The following is a 12,910-nucleotide window of genomic DNA, read 5'->3' on the forward strand; positions in this document are numbered from 1 at the left end:
GCCATCATCATCTTGTGCTTGTGATCTCCATCTTCGAAGCACCATCATGATCACCATCGTCACCGGCGCAACAACTTGATCACCATCGTAGCATCGTTGTCGTCTCGCCAACCTTATGCTTCCATGACTATCGCTACCGCTTAGTGATAAAGTAAAGCATTACAGCGCAATTGCATTGCATACAATAAAGCGACAACCATATGGCTCCTGCCAGTTGCCGATAACTCGGTTACAAAACATGATCATCTCATACAATAAAATTTAGCATCATGTCTTGACCATATCACATCACAACATGCCCTGCAAAAACAAGTTAGACGTGCTCTACTTTGTTGTTGCAAGTTTTACGTGGCTGCTACGGGCTTAGCAAGAACTGTTCTTACCTATGCATCAAAACCACAACGATAGTTTGTTGGTGCTGTTTTAACCTTCGCAAGGACCGGGCGTAGCCACACTCGGTTCAAGTAAAGTTGGAGAAACTGACACCCGCCAGCCACCTGTGTGCAAAGCACGTCGGTAGAACCAGTCTCGCGTAAGCGTACGCATAATGTCGGTCCGGGCCGCTTCATCCAACAATTCCGCCGAACCAAAGTATGACATGCTGGTAAGCAGTATGACTTATATCGCCCACAACTCACTTGTGTTCCACTCGTGCATAACATCAACGCATAAAACCTAGGCTCAGATGCCACTGTTGGGGAACGTAGTAATTTAAAAAATTTCCTACGCACACGCAAGATCATGGTGATGCATAGCAACGAGAGGGGAGAGTGTTGTCTACGTACCCTCGTAGACCGGAAGCGGAAGCATTAGCACAACGTGGTTGATGTAGTCGTACGTTTTCACGGCCCGACCGATCAAGCACTGAAGCTACGGCACCTCCGAGTTCTAGCACACGTTCAGCTCGATGACGATCCCCGGACTCCGATCCAGCAAAGTGTCGGGGATGAGTTTCGTCAGCACGACGGCGTGGTGACGATCTTGATGTTTTACCGTCGCAGGGCTTCTCCTAAGCACCGCTACAATATTATCGAGGATTATAGTGGAGGGGGGCACTACACACGGCTAAGAGATCAATGATCAATTGTTGTGTCTATGGGGTGCCCCCCTGCCCCCGTATATAAAGTAGTGGAGGAGGGGGCCGGCCAAGGAGGGTGGCGCGCTCTAGGGGGGAGTCCAACTCCCATAGGGAGTAGGACTCCCCTTTTTCCTATTAGGAGTAGGAGAGGGAAGGAAGAGGAAGGAAAGGGGGGGCCGGCCCCCTTCCCAATTCGGATTGGGCTTGGGGGGCGCCCCCTCCCTTGCTCCTTTCCCCTCCTTTCCACTAAGGCCCAATAAGGCCCATATACCTCCCGGGGGGTTCCGATAACCTCCCAGTGATCCGGTATTGTCCCAGTCTCACCCGGAACCTTTCCGGTGTCCAAATATAGTCGTCCAATATATCGATCTTTATGTCTCGACCATTTTGAGACTCCTCGTTAAGTCCGTGATCACATCCGGGACTCATAACAACCTTCGGTACATCAAAAATATATAAACTCATGATGAAACTGTCATCGTAACGTTAAGCGTGCGGACGCTACTGGTTTGAGAACAATGTAGACATGACCGAGACACGTCTCCGGTCAATAACCAATAGCGGAACCTGGATGCTCATATTGGCTCCTACATATTCTACGAAGATCTTTATCGGTCAGACCGCATAACAACATACATTTGTTCCCTTTGTCATCGGTATGTTACTTGCCCGAGATTTGATCGTCGGTATCTCAATACCTAGTTCAATCTTGTTACCGGCAAGTCTCTTTACTCGTTCCATAATACATCATCCCGCAGCTAACTTATTAGTTGCAATGCTTGCAAGGCTTATGTGATGTGCATTACCGAGAGGGCCCAGAGATACCTCTCCGATAATCGGAGCGACAAATCCTAATCTCAAAATACGCCAACCCAACAAGTACCTTCGGAGACACCTCTAGAGTGACATTTGGTAGCACACAAGGTGTTCCTCCGGTAAATGGGAGTTGCATAATCTCATAGTCATAGGAACATGTATAAGTCATGAAGAAAGCAATAGCAACAAACTAAACGATCAAGTGCTAAGCTAACAAAATGGGTCAAGTCAATCACATTGTTCTCCTAATGATGTGATCCCGTTAATCAAATGACAACTCATGTCTATGGCTAGGAAACTTAACCATGTTCGATCAACGAGCTAGTCAAGTAGAGGCATACTGTGACACTATGTTTGTCTATGTATTCACACATGTATTATGTTTCCGGTTAATACAATTCTAGCATGAATAATAAACATTTATCATCATATAAGGAAATAAATAATAACTTTATTATTGCCTCTAGGGCATATTTCCTTCAATCTCGTGATCTCTTTGAGTTGAGATGTTCAATGTTGTATCCATGAATGTTGCAAGTACTAAGATGGTTCTGTGACCTTCTTTTATTTTGCCTTGGATGTGTCTTGTTTTCCATCCATGAATATTGCATGTAATTGTTTTCAAAAAAAATTCTAATTACTTAGCAGTAGGGCGGGGGAAGAATGACATGCTACTAGTACTTAGAATAGTAGTAGCGTTGGGGAAGAATGCCACGCTACTAGTAGTTAGGAGTAGCTGTAGCGCGGGGTAAAAAACGCGCTACTGCTAAAATTTAGCTGTAGCGTCGTAGCAGTAGTGCGGGCACCAGCGCTACTAATAGCCAAAAAACCCACGCTACTAGTAGCCCTTTTCCTAGTAGTGTAATTCCATCGTAGGCTTGCTGGACGGTGATGGGTTGGATGAGATTTATCATGTAATCGAGTTAGTTTTGTTAGGGTTTGATCCCTAATATCCACTAATTCTGAGATTGATGTTGCTATGACTTTGCTATGCTTAATGCTTGTCACTAGGGCCCGAGTGCCATGATTTCATATCTGAACCTATTATGTTTTCATCAATATATGAGAGTTCTTGATCCTATCTTGCAAGTCTATAGTCACCTATTATGTGTTATGATCTGTTAACCCCGAAGTGACAATAATCGGGATCATTACCTGTGATGACCGTAGTTTGAGGAGTTCATGTATTCACTATGTGTTAACACTTTGGTCCGGTACTCTATTAAAAGGAGGCATTAATATCCCTTAGTTTCCAATAGGACCCCGCTGCCAAGGGAGGGTAGGGCAAAAGATGTCATGCAAGTTCTTTTCCATAAGCACATATGACTATATTCGGAATACATGCCTACATTACATTGATGAACTAGAGGTAGTTCTGTGTCACCCTATGTTATGATTGTTACATGATTGATCGCATCTGACATAATTCTCCATCACCGATCCATTGCCTACGAGCTTTCCATATATTGTTCTTTGCTTATTTACTTTTCCATTGCTACTGTTACCATCAAAATAAAACCAAAAAATATTACTTTTGCTACCGTTACTTTTTGCCACCGTTACCACTACTATCATATTACTTTGCTACTAAAGACTTTGCTGCAGATATTAAGTTATCCAGGTGTGGTTGAATTGACAATTCAGCTGCAAATACTTGAGAATATTCTTTGGCTCCCCTTGTGTCGAATCAATAAATTTGGGTTGAATACTCTACCCTAGAAAACTGTTGCGATCCTCTATACTTGTGGGTTATCAAGCAACCGGTCAACAAGACTGACGGACAAACATAGGTACGGACGGCATGGTCCCCAATGGCGACCATGAAGATCGACCGCCCGGTTGGCGGCACGATGCCGAAGCGGTGGCGAGGGTTAGGATTTTGGATCGGGGTTAGGCTGATACCATGTTAGAAGGGATAGTGGGAGATTGGTGGAATCGATGTTTTTTCTTGAGTCTCGTGGACATATATATATACGAATACATGATCAACTACGAGTCCAAGAAAAACTGGAATAATTACTAGTCTATCCTCTAAGTTACCTAATCAACCATTATACTCAACAAAATAAATTCTTTAGATTTGTCTACTATAGCTTGTTGCAAACTCTTTTGTATATAGCTTCTCAGTCACACAAAAATCATGTCAGACTCGTCACACACCAAGAATACTATTCTGCCCTCTCAAAAAACGACCACCTTGTATTTTTCAAAATATAATAATTGTACCTTGTCGACCTTGACAGTTCTGTTCTTAGCTGACGTTCTCTGTCAGTCACTTTCCTCTCTTTTTGTGATGTGTCAGTCACTTTCCTCTAACGCTTAAAGTAACTTACGCTGCCTGGTTTGCAAAGTAAGCACCTCTCTCTTGTGTGCGTGCGCGTGCACGTGTGTGAGAGAGACAAACCATATGCCAATGTATTAGAACCGTAGAGTTCTATGCGATAGAATTGGGTTGGCCTTTTTAATAAACTAGATGATTCCCCGTGTGGTGCTGCGGGAATGTATGGTCAAAAAATAAGCATTGATGATCATGTAAAATGATAATTTTGGTTATCAGATTACTCTTTTAGTCGCATGGAAATTTGTGTGGACAGGAAGGCCGGAAAGAGCAAATTACTTTTCACTCTCCACTACAGATCTATGTGTAGGTGCTACTGCTAACAACAGGAATCCTGCACCAACCAAAGTTTGGAAGTACATTATCAAAGACTTGGTCGTTACGTACTTTCCAAATGCAGCAGGTCTCTAAATAGCAATTTCCATGGCAAATAGTTTGTTGATCTGTTCGTTAACAATCTCTATCCCTCGAATAATTTTGTTGCCTTTTCTCTATTAGCATTGCAAGGCAAATGAAAAATCCAAGAAAAATACAGCTATATTCCTTGACATTAGCACTCGATCCGGCAGAACATTTCCAAAGCAAATTGAAATGGAATAAAAGATCCCTCAACTATAAATATGCCCGCCAAAAGACTAAGGCACACCATGGAATCAGGAGCCCTGCTGGATTAGTAGCAATAGATGTCAATAAGGAAGCTCATAGTTATATAAAATAGCAATAGATAATTTTTTTGACGAATAGATCAACAAAAAGATAAAAAAGCAATAGATATATTACTAGTCCCAACGAAAAGATTGATCACATGACAGTCATGATATGAGAAGAAAAAAGACAGATGCATCAAGTAGCGGAACGGGGCAAGAACACAACCCACTTTATTTTTTGCATGTATTCTCAGCATAGATGAATTATACAATTAGAAGAAAAAATACTACCATGAGACGGTACATAAAAGATCCCTTGCCAAACCCCAAGTAAAAGGCAACACAATTGTAAGTGAGAGTAATAAACATGGTCACAAAGCTGATGACACCTACATTGGTAATGGCCTAGCTCTCTACAGTTTTTGATGAAGATTTTGCCCCACGTTACTCACAATAAGAAGGGAACATTACCTACAGATGCGAAATCACTTTAGAGCAGCCGAAAGATGAAGATTTGAGCACCCACTCCACTACTCCTTTGGCAAATTTTTGGTCATTTCCACAATCAAATTAACAAAAAATGGAATGATCCAATGAGTCTACAGCACCAACAAAAATGAAATCATGTGCATTTGATAGAAATGTACATATGAATATATCAACAAACTTCAACAAATTGATATATTGAACCCTTTAGAACTGTTGATGCACAAATATTGAACCATACATAACTGGTGATTATTTGCTAGATTTAGGTTAATTAGCATGAAGGTCAAGATAATGGAATGAAGAAAGCATTGTGAATGAAAAATCAGAATATGATTTGGAATCCCATACGCTCAAAAGAACTCTGCAATGCTGTGAAAATAAAACCGTGTTTGAATTACAAAGTTTCCTTAGAGGAAAACATATCTCCCAGCCCCCGCGTCGCTCCCAGGGGCGACACGGGAGGCGAAACCCTAGCCGCCGCCCAGGCTCCCCTCCTTCCCCTCCCTCTCCTCGCCATCGCCGGAGGATGCCAGCGGGCAAAGCCCTCACCGGTGGACGGCAGCGGTGGGGCACTCATTCGTGTGCTCGCGCGCTGCTGCTGGGCGTGCTGAAGCGGCGGGAGCGCGCGGTGGCGCGGCAGGCGGCCGTCTTCTCGCGGGGAGGTCTAGATGGTGTGGACTGCATGCACGGTGGCGCTTCCATGGCGGCTGCCGGCCGCTGATGCGTGCGGCAGAGTTGAGGGCGCCCAGATCTGGGCCGCACGAGCCCGCCCAGGCCCGCGACAATCACTCTGCCCCCACCCACCCTTTTCCCTCCTCCCACCCTTCCCGGCCACCGCCGGCGGTTGCCGCTGGGTTAGTAAGCACGCGCGCGGTGACCCTAACGGTTGCTGCTCCACTGTGCCCCGGCGGATCCTGGCAACGGAGGCTGAGGGCCAGCGCGGCGATGGTGCGGTGCAGGTGGCTGCTGCCGCCTGCTGGACGCGCTCCCGATGGTGCCCGGCCTGTTGGAGCTGCACTGGTCGGTGCCCACTCCTGCGACGACAACGTTTCTAGGCTTCCCCCATGTCTGTTGGTCTTTTCCGACGATTCTTCGCCATGCCCGGTCTGCATCTGCATTTAAGGTCTTCGTTCTTGGGTGTGGGTGAAATCCCCGTGCAGCGACGGCTTGCGCTGTCAACGGCAACGCCCGAGGGTGTCGTCACCTCCTTGGAGGCATTGGCATGACCTTGACCGGACCTCCTCCTCGAGCACCGGGAGAAATCCTAGGTCCGGCCTCCCGGACCGGGCAGCGGCGGCGTCTCAACGTTGTTCCCCTCTTGATGGCGCTGCTTTGGCTGCAAGTGGAGTACTTGATGCGACAGACGGTGGTTGGCGATGCATCGCTCTGGCATAGACTACTACACAAGGAGCAGGTCGCAATGTTTGCCTGCACTGGCGCTCCCCAATGAATGCTACACCAGTTCCAATCAGGCCCTGCCTTTCACCTGCCAACTCTCTAGGCACATGGGTGCAAGGTACATCGGCCTGGGCAGTCCTAAAGCTGCATTCGTCCCTGGAAGTGTCTTGCAATGGCAGTGATGCTCCCTGTTGCTCCGAGTCTCGGTGCTTCTCCATTTTGGCTGGAGGCAAGGCTGGGCGAGGCCTAATGTCACTGAGTGTCTATAGTTGAGGGCACCTCCTCACCTAGCTGTAGTCACTTGGTGAGGATGGTCGTGTGTGTGTGTGCGTGTGTGTGTCCCTCCTTTCTGGAGGTTGTACCCCTGATGTCTTCCTGTTCAATGCAATGAAACGCAACTCTTTTGCATTTTCTCGGAAAAAACAAAACATATCTTACCATCATATTGCAGCGATGACGTATTTTTCAATCATACAAAAACCATTGGTTGTCAATGTTATACCCACACATGGTGTTAAACGACAAAACATTCTTGCATTTTTAATATATAATCCATGTCTTCATCTGTTGGGGTGGCAATATAGATCTCAAAGTTTGTTCGTACAGTGCCAAAAGATGAGTGGAATGACATCAACTTCACTGATTTATATCTTCTATATTTCAAATGAAAGTGGTCATGTGGACAAAGCCCCTAGCCAACTTCATGAAAAAGAGAATGGATCTATGCCGACACTGAAATAATCATAATGGTATGGATCAGTAATCCTATAATTATGATACAACACGTGTTTTTGAGATCAATATAATGCAAGAGGGAACGCCATATTAACTTTTCATGAACTGGCAGGCATGCCACAATTTTGGAGCAATGGTGCAGACACCAACCTGATGCTGAAGACTATGGGAGCGATGCCGCTCCACTATCTGAAGGGAAATTTCTGAGGGAGCATGGGAAGTTGCCGAGAGGCAGCGACCTCGTCGCCTCTGGGCAGCAGGGAGGTGGTGGAGGTCGTCCTCAAGGAGACAGAGTCGTGGAGGTCTTCCTGCACCGGATCTCCCTCTCCCTCTCCCCTTACTCCACCGCCCCCACCCCTCACCATCTCCCCCAGATCAGATCGAGCCGCAGGTGAGGCAGCAGCCAGATCGATGACGTGATGGAGGTCGCTCTGTCAAGGTCTTCAGACACCAGGAGAAGGAGAGGAGGAGGTGCCGCCATGGGGTGCCTCTTCTCGCCCGCGTGCAAGAACACCGGAACAGTCGGCTGCAGGGCATCGATGGTGCGTGTGGTGGCATCGCCTGTTCAGCTGCCAGGAAGAGGAAGGGATAAGAAGAGATCCACCGGTGGGCTTCTCTTTATGGAATATTATGCCGCCTCATCGGTTATGGAAGCCCAAAGAGGCTCTCTTAGGATACCAGGATGATTTTTTTGCGCGCGAGCGTTCCAACGCTCGTTTTCCGACAGGATTCAATTTCGAAAGTGGCTTAACTATGTGGATTAATTAGGGGCGATTAATTAGATGCGGTCCCCTCTAAAAATTAGGGGGGAAGTGAGGCTGGTCATAGTGGGGAGTAACTTAGACTAGTGTCATGCATACGACACTAGTATAAGTTACTACCTTCATAATGCAAAATAACATACTATTAGTATCATAGATGGCTTCATTTATTAGCTTGTAGACTCATCTTGTCTTGAAAAGCGTTATGTTACAGTAACATATTATGTTACCATCTCTCATTAATTACTTGCCACATAAGCAGAATTTTCTCGAAGTGCGCTATGTTACCAGCTAAGTTACTCCCACTATGACTAGCCTGATTAGTGTTGATTTGGGTGGGGCCGCCTCCCTCTTGCCTTACCTAGCCTTTGCATGTGTGTGTGCTGGAAGTCTCACGTGGTGGGCCTTGTTGGAAAGACTTGTCGGCTGATTAGTTGCGTTGGATCAGATCGCTCGCTGCAGCGACCGATCGCTAGGAAGTCATTTCAGATTTTGTTACCCCTGAAACCAAAGACAACACGGCTTGTTGAAAAAAATTGCTGATGTGGCAAGCTGGCAAGTGAAGATAAATAAGAGCTATTGCTGATGTGGCAAGGCTGCTGAGTTGGATAGCTTGCATGTTAAGAGAAATAGGGTAGTGGGAATGAACTATTTAGGTATTATAGATTGCAAATAATAAATAAGATGCTGGCAATGTCAAAGAAGTACAGCCTCATGGACGACATAGAGAGCTCCTTAAATCATATATGTTTCGCGTGCATCAGATGCTCTGTCCTATGTGTAACACATCACATGGGGAAATCCTGTGCATGTGAAATGTTTTTATTTTGTAATAAATTACACAATAAGTCAATAACTCATACATCATAAAATAAATAGAGAAGAGCCGCACCCATCAGATCTCTTTCCTCCTCCACAAGAAAAGCTCTTCTCCTCCCGTCGACGTCGCCGCTGGTCCGTCCCATATTCGATGGCCTCTAGGCCATGGAGGTGTGGAGGATCTCGCCCCCCGTTCTCATTCTTGTTAGAGCCAGCATTTTGGTTGGGGCTGTGTAGCGGCGGCGATGTCCCTTAGTAGGAGTAATGTCTCCCATGTTCTACCCCCATCGCGATGGTGCATCTAGCATCGTCAGAGGGCGTGTGAAAGTTTGTCCCCATCGGATCTTGCGTGATTCAGTTGGTGCTAGTCTTCTGTGGATCTATTTCGATGTGGTCTTTGTTCGTCTCCGTTTAAGTGTGTATAGGTTTGATCATTTTGATCTACGACTTTCTTCATCGGTGATGGTTGCTACTCTGGTGCGCTGGTCCTATGGGGCCTTAGCACGACGACTTCCCGACTCTCTACTACAACAAGGTTTGCTCGGCTCCGGTGAGGGAGGGCGATGACGGCGGTGCCCAGTGCTTGTAGTCGTTGCTAGGTGGTCCACTGACATAGTTGTAATTTTTATTACCTCTGTTGTTCTTTGTACTGCCATGATTGAAGATGAATATATTGGAAGTTTCTCAAAGAAAAAAATATCATACATCATAGAACCCGTGCCTTAAGTAACCCACCTCTAATCCAAACGTGTGGCATCGCCTATTGGGGGACGTAGTAACTTCAACAAAATTCATACGCACACGCAAGATCATGGTGATGCATAGCAACGAGAGGGGAGAGTGTCTCCACATACCCTCGTAGACCGTTAAGCGGAAGCGTTATAACAACGCGGTTGATGTAGTCGTACGTCTTCATGATCGACTGATCCTCAGCACCGAACGTATGGCACCTCCGCGTTCAGCACACGTTCAGCTCGGTGACGTCCCACGAACTCACGATCCAGTAGAGCTTGGGGAAGAGTTTTGTCAGCACGACGGCGTGGTGACGATGTTGATGAAGCTACCGACGCAGGGCTTCGCCTAAGCACCGCGACGATATAACCGAGGTGGATTATGGTGGAGGGGGGCACCGCACACGGCTAAGAGATCAACAGATCAATTGTTGTGTCTATGGGGTGCCCCCTGCCCCCGTATATAAATGAGCTAGGGGGGAGGCGGCCGGCCAAGGAGGAGGGCGCGCCAAAGGGGGAATCCTACTCCCACCGGGAGTAGGACTCCCTCTTTTCCTAGTTGGAGTAGGAGAGGAGAAGGATGGGAGAGAGGAAGAGAAGGAAAGGGGGGCGCCGCCCTGATAACCCACAAGTATAGGGGATCGCAACAATTTTCGAGGGTAGAGTATTCAACCCAAATTTATTGATTCGACACAAGGGGAGCCAAAGAATATTCTCAAGTATTAGCAGCTGAGTTGTCAATTCAACCACACCTGTAAACTTAGTATCTGCAGCAAAGTGTTTAGTAGCAGAGTAATATGATAGTAGTGGTAACGGTAGCAAAAGGTAGCGATAGCAAAAGTAATATTTTTGGTGTTTTGTAGTGATCGTAAAAATAGCAACGGAAAGGTAAATAAGCGAAGAACAATATATGGAAAGCTCATAGGCAATGGATCAGTGATAGAGAATTATGCCGGATGTGGTTCATCATGTAACAGTCATAACCTAGGGTGACACAGAACTAGCTCAAATTCATCAATGTAATGTAGGCATGTATTCTGAATATAGTCTTACGTGCTTATGGAAAAGAACTTGCATGACATCTTTTTTCCTACCCTCCCGTGGCAGCGGGGTCCTAGTGGAAACTAAGGGATATTAAGGCCTCCTTTTAATAGAGTACCGGACCAAAGCATTAACACATAGTGAATACATGAACTCCTCAAACTATGGTCATCACCGGGAGTGGTCCCTATTAATGTCACTTCAGGGTTGCCGGATCACAACACATAGTAGGTGACTATAGACTTGCAAGATAGGATCAAGAACTCACATATATTCATGAAAACATAATAGGTTCAGATCTAAAATCATGGCACTCGGGCCCTAGTGACAATCATTAAGCATAGCAAAGTCATAGCAACATCAATCTCAAAACATAGTGGATACTAGGGATCAAACCCTAACAAAACTAACTCGATTACATGATAAATCTCATCCAACCCATCACCATCCAGCAAGCCTACGATGGAATTACTCACGCACGGCGGTGAGCATCATGAAATTGGTGATGGAGGATGGTTGATGACGATGATGGTGATGGATTCCCCTCTCCGGAGCCCCAAATGGACTCCAGATCAGCCCTCCCGAGAGAGTTTAGGGCTTGGCAGCGGCTCCGTATCATAAAACGTGATGAACCCTTCTCCCCTATTTTTTCTCCCTGAACATGAATATATGGAGTTAGAGTTGAGGTCGGTGGAGCTCCAGGGGGGCCACAAGGCAGGGGGCGCGCCAAGGGGGGCAGGCGCGCCCCCACCCTCGTGGCTAGGGTGTGGGCCCCCTGGCCTTGATTCTTTGCCAGTATTTTTTCTTATTTCGAAAAATAATCTCCATGGAGTTTCAGGTCATTCTGAGAACTTTTGTTTCTACACATAAATAACACCATGGCAATTCTACTGAAAACAGCGTCAGTCCGGGTTAGTTCCATTCAAATCATGCAAGTTAGAGTCCAAAACAAGGGCAAAAGTGTTTGGAAAAGTAGATACGACGGAGACGTATCAACTCCCCAAGCTTAAACCTTTGCTTGTCCTCAAGCAATTCAGTTGACAAACTGAAAGTGATAAAGAAAAACTTTTACATACTCGGTTTGCTCTTGTTGTTGTAAATATGTAAAGCCAACATTCAAGTTTTCAGCAAAGATTATGAACTAACCATATTCACAATAACTCTTAGGTCTCATGTTTACTCATATCAATAGCATAATCAACTAGCGAGCAATAATAATAAATCACGGATGACAATACTTCCTCAAAACAATCATGATATGATATAACAAGATGGTATCTTGCTAGCCCTTTCTGAGACCGCAAAACAAAAATGAGGAGCACCTTTAAACATCAAGGACTCACTAGACATTGTAATTCATGGTAAAAGAGATCCAGTCAAGTCATACTCAATGTAAACTAATAGTAATGAATGCAAATGACAGTGGTGCTCTCCAACTGGTGCTTTTTAATAAGAGGATGATGACTCAACATAAAAGTAAATAGATAGGCCCTTCACAGAGGGAAGCGGGGATTTATAGAGGTGCTAGAGCTCGGTTTTGAAATTGAGGAGAATAATATTTTGAGCGGTATACATTCATTGTCAACATAACAACCAAGAGATGGCGATATCTTCCATGCTACACACATTATAGGCGGTTCCCAAACAGAATGGTGAAGTTTATACTCCCTGTCGGTGTCAAAACCGGCGGATCTCGGGTAGGGGGTCCCGAACTGTGCGTCTAGGCCGGATGGTAACAGGAGGCAAGGGACACGAAGTTTTACCCAGGTTCGGGCCCTCTTGATGGAGGTAAAACCCTACGTCCTGCTTGATTAATATTGATGATTTGGGTAGTACAAGAGTAGATCTACCACGAGATCGGAGAGGCTAAACCCTAGAAGCTAGCCTATGGTATGATTGTTGTTCTGTATGTTGTCCTACGGACTAAAACCCTCTGGTTTATATAGACACCGGAGAGGGTTAGGGTTACACAAAGTTGGTTACAACGGTAGGAGATCTACATATCCGTATCGCCAAGCTTGCCTTCCACGCCAAGGAAAGTCCCTTCCGGACACGGG

General features: G+C 45.8%; 1 pseudogene; it reads left to right on the forward strand.

The window, feature by feature from the left end:
* The first annotated feature begins 5,894 nt into the window (after nt 1–5,894).
* On the forward strand, nt 5,895–6,594 carry LOC123152067 (uncharacterized; annotated as a pseudogene).
* Nucleotides 6,595–12,910: the final 6,316 nt, after the last annotated feature.

This window comes from Triticum aestivum, chromosome 7A, assembly GCF_018294505.1.
Source record: "Triticum aestivum cultivar Chinese Spring chromosome 7A, IWGSC CS RefSeq v2.1, whole genome shotgun sequence".
Lineage (NCBI taxonomy): Eukaryota > Viridiplantae > Streptophyta > Magnoliopsida > Poales > Poaceae > Triticum > Triticum aestivum.